The following is a 15,311-nucleotide window of genomic DNA, read 5'->3' as shown; positions in this document are numbered from 1 at the left end:
CTCCTGCGCATTATGGAATCACAAATACGAAGTATTTTTTTTTATTAAATGTGCACTCCATTAATATTGTTTATTGCATTTTTCGTTGCTATGGGATTACACCAAGGATCTAAACTCAGCGGATTCTTATTTGCCATTGTGATGGGCGCACTAACACACCCATACTTAAGAGGAGGTGTCACGGTATATGTTATTCGCTGACAACATAGTTCTGATTGATGAGATGCGAGCCGATGTTAACGAGAGGCTGGAAGTTTAGAGATAGACCCTTGAGTCTAAGGGTTTCAAGTTGAGCTGGACTAAGACTGAATACCTGGAGTGCAAGTTCAGCGTCGAACCGAGGGAAGCGGGGGTGGACCTGAGGCTTGAATCACAGGTCATCCCAAGTAGAGGCAGTTTCAAGAGGTGGGGACATCGACGAGGATGTCACTGTATTGGGGTGGGGTGGATGGCGTGAAGGTTAGCATCTAGAGTCATGTGTGACAAGAGAGTGCCACCGATACTCAAAGGTAAGTTTTATCCAGAAGAAAGTAGCAGAAATGAGGATGTTGAGGTGAATATGCGGGCACACTAGGATGGATAAGATTATGAATGATGATATTCGGGAGAAGGTGGTCATACCTCCCATTGATGACAAGATGCGGGAAGCGAGGCTCAAATAGTTCGGGCACGTACAGAGGAGAATCACAGATGCTCCAGTAAGGAGGTGTGAGCGGCTGACTTTGGAAGGGATGAGAAAAGATAAAGGGCGGCCTAAGAAGTATTGGGGAGAGGTGATCAGGCAAGACATGCGTGACTTCAGATTTTCGAGGACATGACCCTTGATAGGAAGTTGTGGAGGTCAAGTATTAGGGTTGTATGTTAGGGTAGTTGAGTCTATTTCTACTTCGTACCTATGTGAGGCTAGTCTGGTAAGATATTTGTCTTATAGCATGTTTGGCCAAGCTTCTTTTTGGCCAGAAGTGTTTTTTTTTTTTTGACAAAAGCCCTTTTGGCAAAAAATTGAGGTGTTTGGCCAAACTTTTGGAAGGAAAAAAAGTACTTTTGAGGAGAAGCAGAAGCAGTTTTGGAGAAGCAGAAAAAGTAGCTTATCTCCAAAAGCACTTTTTGAGAAAATACATTTAGAAGCAGTTTTTTAAAACTTGGCCAAATACTAATTGCCGCTCAGAAGTGTTTTTCAAACTAATTAGCCAAACACAAACTACTTCTCACCAAAAGTACTTTTGAGAAAAACACTTTTGAAAAAAAATACTTCTCAAAATAAGCTGATTTTTGCAGCTTGGCCAAAAGGGCTATTAGACTGCTAGCGGCTAATATTGTGCTCTCACTACTCTTTCATTTTTCATAGTGCCAGGTCTATTTACTGGCTATTGCTTTTGCTTTCATCTATTTTCTGGTCTTTGTGATGCTGTTATTATTCATATGGTATCTATGGTACTGATATATTGTCTCTTTTTATCTTCTTGAGCCGAGGATCTTTCAGAAACAGTCTCTCTACTCCCTCGGTGTAGGGGTAAGATCTGCGTACACACTACCCTTCCTAGACCTCACTAGTGAGATTTTACTAGGTTGTTATTGTTGTTGTTGTCGTCTATTAATATTGTTTACTTTCAAGAACAATTAATATTATGAACAAATAAAAAAAACGATTACTTTTATCTTGATTTTATAAATTGATAAGTATATTCGGATAAATACTTTTAGTAACCTTAACAACTAATACGGGACCGAGGAAGTAATAAAAATATTCTATCTTTGCATATAAAGGGTTGTGTGATGTTTCATATTTGGCCTCTAACTTTTTTATGTTTGATTTTTGGTATTTTGGTGTGTAATGATGATTGACTTTTATTCCCCTCTGGCCCTCTCAACTTCATTATTTTTTTATAACTCATTCTTGTTTAATAAGTAAAATACAGGGGAAAAATCTCAAAAGAAATCTTGTTTTATGCAATATAACCAAAAAAAACAACAACAAAGGAATACAACTTGCAAAACATGTAGAATAAAATTATTGACACATTAACTGTTTACCCGTTTCAGATGAATTTTTACAGTATTATATTCTTTTTAAGTTTCTATGTAATTATAGCATGTTTGGTCAAGCTTCTAAAATAAGCTTATTTTGAAAGTGTTCTTTTCAAAAGTATTTTTCAACTTTTGGTGAGAATCAGTTTGTGTTTTGCTAATTAATTTAAAAAATACCTTTCAGCAGTAATTAGTGTTTGACCAAGCTTTTAAAAGGTGCTTTTAAGTGTATATTTCTCAAAAATACTTTCCCAAAAAAGTATTTTTGAGAAGAAGCTATTTTTTTTCTACTTCTCAAAAACTGCTTCTACTTCTACTCAAAATCACTTTTTTCCTTCTAAACAAACACCTTAGTTTTAGAAAAAACTACTTTTAGCAACAACAAAAAAATATTTTTTGTTGGACAAGCTATTAGTCTTATAGCTTGTTTGGCCAAATTTTTTCAATCCTAGAAGCACTTTTTTCAACAACAAAAAAAAACTTTTTTTTTTCAAAGTTGAAGTATTTGGCTAACCTTTTGGAAGGAAAAAGAGTGCTTTCGAAGAGAAGGAGAAGCAGTTTTGGAGAAGTACTAGAAAAAAGTAGCTTATCTCCAAAAACACTTTTTTAAAAAGTACTTTTGAGAAAAATTCACTTAGAAGCAGTTTTTAAAAGTTTGGTCAAACACTAATTGCTGCTCAGAAGTGCTTTTCAAATTAATCAGCCAAACACAACATGCTTCTCACCAAAAATACTTTTGAGAAAAAACACTTTTGAGAAAAAACCCTTCTCAAACTAAGCTATATAATATATCGTTATAACAGATATAATTATGAACATATAATGTATCAAGTACAATTTAACAATCAAAATAGCCAAATCAGAGAAACTTCTACTTAATTAATTTAATAAGGGAAACTACCAGCTATGTCCATTTATAAATAGCTTATTACAAAAATTTGTCAATTTACTAAATATAACTAATATTAGTCAAACGTTACCAATATTAGCCAATAGTTATTTGTTGACAAAAAAGGTCAAATATTTACTTTCTTTTGAGCGGGTGTTATTAGAATAGATTTGGTACATTTTAAGGAGTTTGAATCTCAATTTTTGGGATGATTTGGGAGAGCTTTGAGGTGATTTGAATTGAAAATTCAAAGTAGAAGATGAAACATGAAAAAACAAATGATATGTGTATCATACTGTGTATCATTTGTATATCGCATATCTATATCAAATTCATATCACATGCGTATCACATGTATATCCATATATACCTATATGTGTAATACATACGTGATATATGTTTGATACATGTATCGCAGGAGAATTTTTTGAACTCAATTTAACTACAAATTTTGATACCAAATCAGTCGCGTCACGACCCAAAATCCACTAGTCATGATGACACCTAACCCAACCCACTAGGTAAGCCAACTAATAACTGACCAATTTCAATAATATTAATAAGACAATTAAACAAAGGAATCATCTGAATCTTAAACATTTTCCAAGGACTGGCAGTACAAATCATGAGCTTCTAAGAATAGAATTTACAAAGCCGATATAAAGTAAATACATCTTCTGTTTGAAAAGCACATAAATAAAATTTTATGAATCTATAATCTACGGCTACCATGAACAAGAGGCAACTACAACCGGAACGCTGGTACATCTTCAAATCCAGCTCCCATCGAACACTGCAACCTCAACAGCCAACATCTACAAGTAATGTGCAGAAGTGTAGTATCAGTACAACCGACCCCATGTACTGGTAAGTAACAAATCTAATCTTAGGTTGAAAGTAGTGACGAGCTGGAACATAGGTCGGGTCCAACACCAATAGCTAACAACAATTAATAACATCGTGAAGAAATTAAATAAATAAGTAACTTAGAAGAAAAATGCTCAGCCTTTTCATAATTTTTCCGAAAATAATTTCGCTCTTCAAGTATATCAGTGAAAATCCAACACTTTTACCGAAATCGTCAAAAAATATGAGTAAGTTTGAAAACTGTGAGTTTTACCAAATATCCTTTCAACAATAAATATGATGTTTCATTTTCTCTCCAGATAGCAAGTGTAAAATACCTCTCTATGCCTATATGTAATTATATGTGAGAAGTCATGAATGACGTGATACCGTACAACATGAGGAAAATGCATCTCTATGCCTGTATGTCATGTGCATGTCAAATGCAATGCGACTCAGTGATAGAACCATATGCATACTCTCAGAGTATCAATTCACCCAATCCTCCCAATCTCTCAGTTCTCACAGTCACTTAGTCCTTCCAATCACTCGGTACTCGGCACTCGATACTCGCACTCAGTAGGTACCTGCGCTCACTGGGGTGTATACAGACTCCGGAAGAGATCCTACAGCCCAAACAATATATCAAGCCAATCATGGCATAAATTAATGAAACATGTTGCGGCGTGCAACCCGATCCCATAAATATCCTAACAATCAGGCCGTCTGCCTCACTCAGTCATCAATCTCTCCAGTCTCTCGGGCTCTCAATGTCATGAAACTAGCCCGATAACAATGATATGATGTATCAATAAATAGCAGTAGAGAATGAGACATGATATGCATATGAATGTGTATGATTGGCTATATAAAGCAATGAAAACAGATAGTTCAACAGCATAAATGACCTCAGCGGGTCCCAACAGGATAAACATGTAGCCTATACATGGTGTTTAATATGGATCACAGCTCAATAGCTCAAGTACGTAGAAATTTCATAATTACAAGTAAGGTCAAGTAACTACACAGTACCACAGAAATAACGGAGTCACAATTCTCACAGTGCACGCCCACACGTCCGTCATCTAGCATGTGTGTCACCTCGACACCGATCACATAGCACATAATTCGAGGTTTCATACCCTCAGCACTAAGTTTAGAAGAGTTACTTACCTCGAACAAGCCAATTCAAATACAGAGCAAGCCAATCAATGCTCCAAAAATGTCATCTTGTGCGTTCCGAACTTCGAACGGCTCGAAACTAACCAAAAACAACTCAAATACATCAAACAATACTAAAGGAACCAATCCCAATCGAAAAAGATCAAATTTTTAATCAAAAGCCCAAAATCAGCCAAAAAGCGTAACACAAGACAACACCTCGGAACCCGACAAAACTCACAAAATCCGACAACCCGTTCAATTATGAGTCCAACCATACTAATTTTATCCAATTCCGACTCCGAATCGATGTTGAAAACTCAATTACTCACTTTAGAAAAGTTTTTGATAAAAATTCTCAATTCTCCAATCAAAATATGGATTAACTCAAAAATTAACTTCTGTGATCATATTAAAATATAAAAATATAGTTAGATACTCACCCCCATGAAAAAACGAGAAGAACACCGTGAAAATCACTTTAATCGGAGCTCTAGAACTCAAGATATGCTCAAAATACCAAAAGAATGCAATCTGATTTTTTTTATACATAGGGATTTTTCGCTTTTGCGATAAAAACTCCGTACCTGCGCATTTCCAGCTGTCATTTCCATTTTTCGGACCATTTATCACACCCGCGGGGCTGCAGATGCGGACCCAACTCCGCATCTGCGAAAACACCAGCACCAACTCTCTTCTCCGACACTAAAAGGAGCATAATTCCCTCATATGATGTCCAAATTCGATGATTCTTTTTGCTATGACTCCGTAATTACGATTCAGATCTAATGCTTCAATCAAAATAGAAATTGGATATTATTTGATTAATGTGGTACCATTTATGCTTGAAGAAACGACGTCGAAACATCAAAAACGAGCACAACACAACCCAAACCTATCCGAAACTCACTCGAGTCCCTCGAGAACCCGTGAACATGCCAACAAGTCCCATATCATAACATGGACCTACTCGAGGCCTCAAAACACACATAACAACATCGAAACGATGAATCACACCTCAATTCGAAATCAATGAACTTGAAACTTCAAACTTCCACAACTGATGCCGAAACCTATCAAATCACGTCTGATTGACCTCAAATTTTGCACACAAGTGAAATTTAACATTACGGACCTGCTCCAACTTCCGAAATCGGAATCCGACCCCGATATCAAAAAGTTCACTCCCGGTCAAACTTTCCAAAATTCCAACTTTCGTCATTTCAAGCCAGATTCTACTATGGACTTCCAAATCACAATCTGGACGCACTCCTCAGTCCAAAATCATCCAACGAAGCTAACAGAACCATCACAAATCCAATCCGAGGTTAAATACTAAAAATCTAAACTTGGTCAAACCTTTCAAATTTAAAACTTCTAGCTGAGAATCATTCTTCCAAATCAATTTCGAATAATCTGAAAACCAAAACTGACGATTCACATAAGTCATAATACATTATACAAAGCTACTCATGCCCGAAAACTACCGAGCAAAGTATAATTGCTTAGAATGACTGGTCGGGTCGTTACATCCTCCCCCACTTAATCATACATTCGTCCTCGAACGTACCCAGAGTTGTTCTCAAAGACATCAAACCGCAGTGTGACCTTACCATGCACACACCCGGGGGTGATCCCACGTCACCCTATCCTATATAGGTCTGATAACACATCATGATTGAAATTTCTTAATCCAACCTAGCCCATAAGTCTTAGAACCAAATTTCCAACATCAAAAATTTTCTATAAGATCAGAATCTCGTATCTACACACTGTATAAGTCGGAACAAGCTGTATCAAGCCAGATTCGTAACCCAGATGTAATCACATGATATACCTCAAAACTCAAATACTCATAGCGATACTTTCTAATCACAGTAGCTGCTCAAAAATAATCCAATGCCAGTAATAAACCTCTTATCAAACAAAGCCTCGTTCCAACACCTTCATATATTGCTAATGATGAAAGAAACACGGAGAAACTCATAACCATTCGTCAAATCAACAAGTCATAGAGCTCTCTCTCCTTCAACAAGAACTATAGCAAATTTCTAAGCCGACTTTTGACATTATCCTTCCAACCATGCTGTAATCAATTCTGATAGTATCCATTCTAGGTCCAGTAACCTCATCTCACCCAACACGACCACTCTAGTGATATGACACATCAATACAATCTAAAGCCACAACCCATGCAATTCGCGCACTAATAAGAAACATTCCAAATGTACTCAAACATGGAAAATGACTCAAACAAGAGAACCGTCCCGCAAGCTCAATGGGTACCACTACAACGCAATGCTAAGAATCCATCACATACCGCAAAACCAAAACACACGAACCTAACACAAAGGATCATACCTCAATATAACTCTGCTACAATGCATGACCCCATCCAAATTTTGATCCATACGAAATACCTCAGCCACCATGCTCAAAATCAATAACCACGCGCAATTCGACATCAATTACCCAAAGTGAATTAACATAACCACGGAGAGCAAGTAACATAGTGCCATACAAAACCCAAAAGAACATAACCAATGCGCAATCAATCATGCATCACCCAAATACCCATCTCGCTCAAATTCCGCTATAAAGTCCAAATAGAACCGCACCGTATGTGCATATAACTAACGAAACATAACTCCTCGCCCGAATATCTAACACATCTCTCATACACAATCATCCCATGAGGATTACTTCTATAATTCTTCCGTGCTACATAGCAATATCTGTAAATCAGCAGTCGATCAACTAGGAGAGTGCCACAATGCCAATGAAGTATCCATAAATCAGAACATATTGCCCCTTCTGAAATGTATACTCTCATCAAGCCATACTAAATAATAATATCATTTACCTAGTCATCTAAAACCATCCATGCTGCCTAAGAATTTATATCATTCCCTTTAAAACTGAATCGTGACCTTGCACATGCCAATCTCGATCCCACACAACACACCGCATATACCATGCTATCATATGAAAAATACGAGAACTTTATAATCCACTTCAAGTCACAAGCAACTACATACTCAATTAGCCAAGAACTTTCCATTTGATTTCATCCGGAGAAAATTGTTGTACATCACATGCTCCTTACGCTAGTAGGAAATATACTCCTCGAATCGTGGTAGAAACTATTGAGATCTCTTCGAAACCTATTTGCATATGATTAAGCCATCAAAACTAAATCTCTCTAACTCAACCAAGCCACGCCGATCACCAAAAACCCAAAATATTTCCACGAAACACCTGTAAAAACCCACCACATCATAAGCACCCAAAGAACCGATCATATCCATTACCATGTCGTTCCAACCTACTACCAAGCTGCCCTATTTCTCCGAGTTCCTTCTGAATTACCTTCAAATTGATACTTCTCCTCGCCATAATACCACAATTCTCAACCAAGACTCACCACACGATACCCTAACATAAAACCACACCGCCCTAAGGCTTATAAGCCATTGAATGCTCTCTTAAGCACCCCAAAAGTACCACAACTAAGATACCCACTCTGAAGAGACCTTCTGTGAATTTAAAGTTGTTTATCTTACCTTCCTGATACTGAATGTAGAATCCATAATGATATAGAAATACTACGAGTCTCGACACCATCCAATGTAACTCTCATCTTCTAGCCATATACAAATCCGCAACATTCTCAATTGCCACGTATAAATCTTGAATTCATTAGAACCATTCTCTAGAGTCATCCACTCTACTCGAATCTCAATAGCACCGCCCAAATGGATCGAACAACTTGTTCCCATTTTTACCCCAACATCCTAAGAAGTAATTCACACCTCTAAGCAACCAAGCAAATTTCTACTCCATGAACGCTACATCCTTCACGAATAATCACTTAATCATTCCATAATTTCCATATACCTATAGAGTGTAATACAACCCGTATCCAGAAATTCCCTTACTCGAGTCATCCTCGATCTCAATCTCTATAAGCCATAACTGATTGATCAGTATACTCAAACTGAAGCCAATACAACACATAACTGCGCAATCAACCCGTCGATAGCAGACTCTCCCTACTTGGCTCAAAGCCAAGAAATAAAGCATTTGATAACTTATTATACCCATATTTTGTTGCTGCCCAAAATCCCGTACTGAAATTCAACTAAATCCTTCATAAGCTTATGTAAAACAAACCATCTAATATCTCAAATCATCTACAAATCTCGCATTCACCCTTGTAACAATCAAGCCAACTCTCATAAACGATCCAAACACAAATTGCAACACATATAATTCACTGGTAAAAGAGAACTCGCTACAAAACAACATAAGGATCACACAAACCTCAAGACACCCCGTAGGAGATAACCTACCTGCTTCGCCTCAAACTAACATCTCTTTATACCATTCCACAGTCATAACTATTATGCAATCACTTAATCTTTCTGAGTCTGAACACATATCATGACATGAAAATGTACTTCACTCCTCAACTAAACAACATGAAAAGATCCTTCAACACACCCATAACTCAAGACTATACGTCAAATCAAGCACCCAATAGTTCTTTTTACACCTCAAGCAAACCCTTCTCTTCACAATTAAACCATATAAACACATCTCGCAGTCACATCATACTCATCACATAGCCATCCAGCCACAAATTTCACTAATATGGACACTACCGGATATATAAATCCAAAAGCACATGCTCACACAATCAACACCTCTGTGCTCAAGCTACAGTCAAAACCCGACCTCAAGTCCTCTAGACTGACCCATCATCAACACACAGAAATCACATCTCGCACCTCATCCAGGGAATCCCAAGCCGTCGATGTACATATGATATCAACGCTCAAGTGCGCATACGAATGCGTGGAAGGAATTCAAAAGATTACGCTTCAAGCTGAATCAATGCTGCACGATAAGGAAAGAAAGATGGGAAGTATATCCTAAATGCCCTGTAGCCCCTCGAAAATAGGTATGGACGTCATCATACTGATCTGCAAGACTCTACTAGACACTTGCTTATGACTTATAGAACCTATGAACTTAGAGCTCTGATACCAAACTGTCACAACCCCAAATCCACTAGTCGAGATGGCACCTAACACAACCTACTAGGTAATCCAACTAATAACTAACCAATTTCAATAATATTAATAAGACAATTAAACAAAGGAATTGTCTGAATCTTAAACATTTCCCAAGGGCTGGTAGTACAAATCATGAACTCCTAAGAATAGAACTTACAAAACTAATATGAAGTAAATACATCTTCTATTTGAAAGTACATAAACAGAATTTTATGAATCTATAATATACGGCTACCATGAACAAGAGACAGCTACAACCGAAATGCAAGTACATCTTCAAATCCAGCTCCCATCGAGCACAGCAACCTCAACAGCCAACATCTGCATGCAATGTGCAGAAGTGTAGTATCAGTACAACCGACCCTATGTACTGGTAAGTAACAAACCTAACCTTAGGTTAAAAGTAGTGACGAGCTGAAACATAGGTCGGGTCCAACATCAATAGCCAACAACCATTCATAACAACGTGAAGCAATTAAATAAATAAGTAATTCAGAAGAAAAATGCTCAGCCTTTTCATATTTTTCCGAAAATAGTACTGATTTTCAAGTATATTAGTGAAAATCCAACACTTTTACCGAAATCGTCGAAAAATACGAGTAAGTTTGAAAACTGTGAGTTTTCCCAAAAATCATTTCAACAGTAAATATTATGTTTCATTTTCTCACCAGATATCAAGTGTAAAATACCTCTCAATGACCATATGTCAATATGTGAGAAGTCATGAATGACGTGATACCGTACAATATGAGGAAAATGCATCTCTATGCCTGTATGTCATTTACATGTCAAATGTGATGCGACTTAGTGATAGAACCATATGTACACTCTCAAAGTATCAATTCACTCAATCCTCCCGGTCACTCAGTCCTCACAGTCACTCAGTCCTCCCAATCACTCGTGTCACGACCCCAGTTCGCCCTCCGTGAGCTGTCGTGACGGTACGTAGTCTCTACGACTAGGTAAGCCTAACAAATGCGGAACATAAACGAAACTTGCAGAAGAAAATAACCAAAAAAAAAGTAACTGAATGGAACAATAGTTATAATACTACTCGACATATACAACACAACATTCTCAAAACCAAGTACACTATCCCAAAACCCGAAAACTCACGGAAACACAAGCCTTTGGAATATCTAACAGTCTAACTCCTGAATATCTAACAAGAAAGAAAATACAGAAGGGCAGTGTTTAACAGCTAGAATAGAAAGGGACTTCATGGTCTGCGGATGTGGCAGATAAACCTTGAAGTCTCTAGAGCAGTCGCCTCACTCAAGGATGGTAGACCTGAGTAGCAGTACCTGGACCTGCACATGAAAAACATGTGCAGGAGAGACATGAGTACACCACAGCGGTACTTAGTAAGTGCCAAGCCTAACCTCGGTTGGGTAGTGAGGAGGAAGGTTAGTGCCCTACTAAGGTTAAATAAAATAATAAGGTCAACAGTATAGAACAGAACAGTATAAATAAGTACAACAGTGAAATAACACAGGATATACAGAACAACAACGACCATACAGAAACAAGGTAAACACGGAAAGGAAATACAGCTCAGCACCAATGATAATGATCGGGGATCTCCCAGGATACCGTCCTGTAGTCCCATATGTACATATCTAATGGATCTCCCGGGATTCCGTCCCGTAGTCTAACTCATAGTGCGTGGGAATCTACCGAAATCCCGTTCTGTAGTCCGAAACGTAAATACCTAGTACTGGGGGAATCTACCGGGTGCATTCCCGTAGTTCTATATAACTGTGCAGGGGGATCTACCAGAATCCCACATCCATAGTCCCAAAATAAACAAACAAGGGGGAGCTACCGGAATCCCACATCCGTAGTCCCAAAATAAATACATAGCAGCAAAAGGAAAAAAATATACAGAAATGGCAAGACTTCATATTAAGGCAACAAAAGATTCTAGCCTAGCATGCTGCACAGAATTCAAGTAAGGTAGGTTGAACAAATAAAATAATTAAGTCACTTAGACATGCTTTCCTAAGCTAACTAATAGTGCAAGTAATAGAAACAGGAAAGGAAACATACTAGTAATTACTTAAAGAAAATCGGATTTTCAACAATTAGCACAAGTACACACTCGTCATCTCACATACAAGGCATTTCAATTACCAAATATACCAATCCTAAGGGGAAGGTCACCCACACAAGATTAGACAAGCCACTTACCTCGAACCGGCTCAAAAATCAATCCGAAACCACGCTCTTGCCACGAGTACTCGACTCCAAATGGCCCAAATCTATTCAATTCAATTTCACAATGTAAATAACACTTCAAGTAATTGATTCTACAGTTAAATTCTCAGCTAATACGCAAAATTATGAAAAATGACCAAAACGTCCCTCGGGCCCACATCTCGGAATCGGGTGAAATTTACATTTTCAGAAAACTTGTACTCTCACAAGTCTATACATAACAAAAACAATGAAATCGGAGTCTAAATGACTCCTCAAATCCTCATTTAAAAGTCTCTTAAACTCAAGCCCTAATTACCCATTTTTCCCAAAATTTTCACCACTAATTAGGTCTTTAATCACATAAAAATGAGTTATGAAGTCAAGGATGTTACCTCCAAGTGATTCCCCTTTGTTTTCCTCAAGAATCTCTCTCAAAAGCTTCAAACCCGGATGAAAATGGTGAAAGAATAGATCAAATTCGCGAAGGCAACTATTTATATATTCTGGCCAGCGATTTCCGCATCTGCGATCCCGCTCGCATCTGCGACAACTCATTAAAATCCCAAATTCTGCACATGCAACCTTCTCACCGCATCTGCGGTTACGCAGGTGCGTAAATCCTTCCGCATCTGCGGCCTCTGCTACTCCTCCTTATTTTCGCTTCTACGGTGACAACGCCACTTCTGCGGCTGCACATCTGCGGAACCCAAACCACAAGTGCGGTTATGACAGATATCAGCTGAAGCTGCAACCTTCCAACTCCAAAATTCTTCCGTCAACCATCCGAATTCATCCCGGGGCCTCCGGGACCTCAACCAAAGGCACAACAAGTCACAAACAACTATCCAAACTTGTACCAATCCTTACAACACCTAAAACAACATCGGAACCTCGAATTAACCATGGATTCATGCCTAAGAACTCCAAAATTTTCAAAATACGCTTTCGATCAAAAAGTCTATCAAACCTCGTCCGAATGACCTGAAATTTTGCACACACGTCACATTCAACACTACAGAGCTACTCCAACTTCCGGAATTCCATTCCGACCCTCGGATCAAAATCTCACTATCGGACCGGAAACTTCAAAAATTCAACTTTCGGCATTCCAAGCCTAAATTAGCTACGGATCGATCACGCCCCTAAGCCCGAAACCACCTAACGGAGCTAACGGAACCATCGGATTTCCATTCCGAGACCGTCTTCACTATGTTCCAACTACGGTCAACTTTCCAACACTTAAGCTCTCATTTAGGGACTAAGTGTCTCAAAACTCTCCGATGCTCAAAATCGAACATCCCATCAAATCAAAATAGCATAATTACACTTGGGTAAAGCAGTTAATAGGGTATCGGGGCATTAATTCTTAAAACGACCAGCCAAGTCGTCACATCTTCGCCCTCCGTGAGCTGTCATGACGACACCTAGTCTCTACGACTAGGTAAGCCTAACTAATGCGGAACATAAACGAAACTTGCGGAAGAAAATAACCAAAAACCAAAAGTAACTGAATGGAACAATAGTTATAATGCTGCTCGGCATATACAACACAACATTCTTAAAACCAAGTACACTATCCCAAAACCCGAAAACTCACGGAAACACAAGCCTTTGGAATATCTAACAGTCTAACTCCAGAATATCTAACAAGAAAGAAAATACAGAAGGGCAATGTTTAACAACTAGAATAAAAAGGGACTTCTCGGTCTGCGGATGTGGCAGATGTACCTCAAAGTCTCTAGAGCAGTCACCTACCTCAAGGATGGTAGGCCTGAGTAGCGGTACCTGGATCTGCACATGAAAAACATGCGTAAGAGAGTCATGAGTACACCACAACGGTACTTAGTAAGTGTCAAGCCTAACCTCGGTTGGGTAGTGAGGAGGAAGGTCAGTGCCCTACTAAGGTTAAGTAAAATAATAAGGTCAACAGTATAGAATAGAACAGTATAAACAAGTACATCAGTGAAATAACACAGGATGTATAGAACAACAACGACCATACAGAAACAAGGTAAACACAGAAACGAAATACAGCTCAGCACCAATGATAACGATCGGGGATCTCCCAGGATACCGTCATGTAGTCCCATATGTACATATCCAATGGATCTCCCGGGATCCCATCCCGTAGTCCAACTCATAGTGCGCAGGGATCTACCGAAATCCCATTCTGTAGTTCCAAACATAAATACCTAGTATTGGGGGAATCTACCGGGTGCATTCCCGTAGTTCTATATAACTCTGCAGGGGGATCTACCGGAATCCCACATCCATAGTCTTAAAATAAATAGACAAGGGGGAGCTACCGGAATCCCACATCCGTAATCCCAAAATAAACAGACAAGGGGGAGCTACCAGAATCCCACATCCGTAGTCCCAAAATAAATACACAGCATCAAAAGAAAAAAATAATATAGAAATGGAAAGACTTCATATTAAGGCAACAAAAGATTCTAGCCTAGCATGTTGCACAGAATTCAAGTAAGGCAGGTTAAACAAATAAAGCAATTAAGTCACTTAGACATGCTTTCCTAAGCTAACAACAAGCTTAATAGTGCCAGTAATAGAAACAGGAAAGGAAACATGCTAGTAATTACTTAAAGAAAATCGAATTTCCAACAATTAGCACAAGTACGCACTCGTCACCTCACGTACAAGGTATTTCAATTACCAAATATACCAATCCTAAGGGGAAGGTCCCCCACACAAGGTTAGACAAGCCACTTACCTCGAACCGGCTCAAAAATCAATTCGAAATCACGCTCTTGCCACGAGTACTCGACTCCAAATGACCGAAATCTATTCAATTCAATTTCACAATGTAAATAACACTTCAAGTAACTGATTCTATAGTTAAATTCTAAGCTAATATGCGAAATTATATAAAATGACCAAAAGGCCCCTCGGGCCCACATCTCAGAATCGGGTGAAATTTACATTTTCAGAAACCTCGTACTCTCACGAGTCTATACATAACAAGAATACTAAAATTGGAGTCCAAATGGCCCCTCAAATTCTCATTTAAAGGTCTCTTAAACTCAATGGCTATAACTCAGTCGCCTGTTAAAATCAACATAATGAATAGAAATCATGCTTATAGGAATTCCAAA

This window comes from Nicotiana tabacum, chromosome 6, assembly GCF_000715075.1.
Source record: "Nicotiana tabacum cultivar K326 chromosome 6, ASM71507v2, whole genome shotgun sequence".
Taxonomy (NCBI): domain Eukaryota; kingdom Viridiplantae; phylum Streptophyta; class Magnoliopsida; order Solanales; family Solanaceae; genus Nicotiana; species Nicotiana tabacum.
This window is presented reverse-complemented; position numbering follows the sequence as displayed.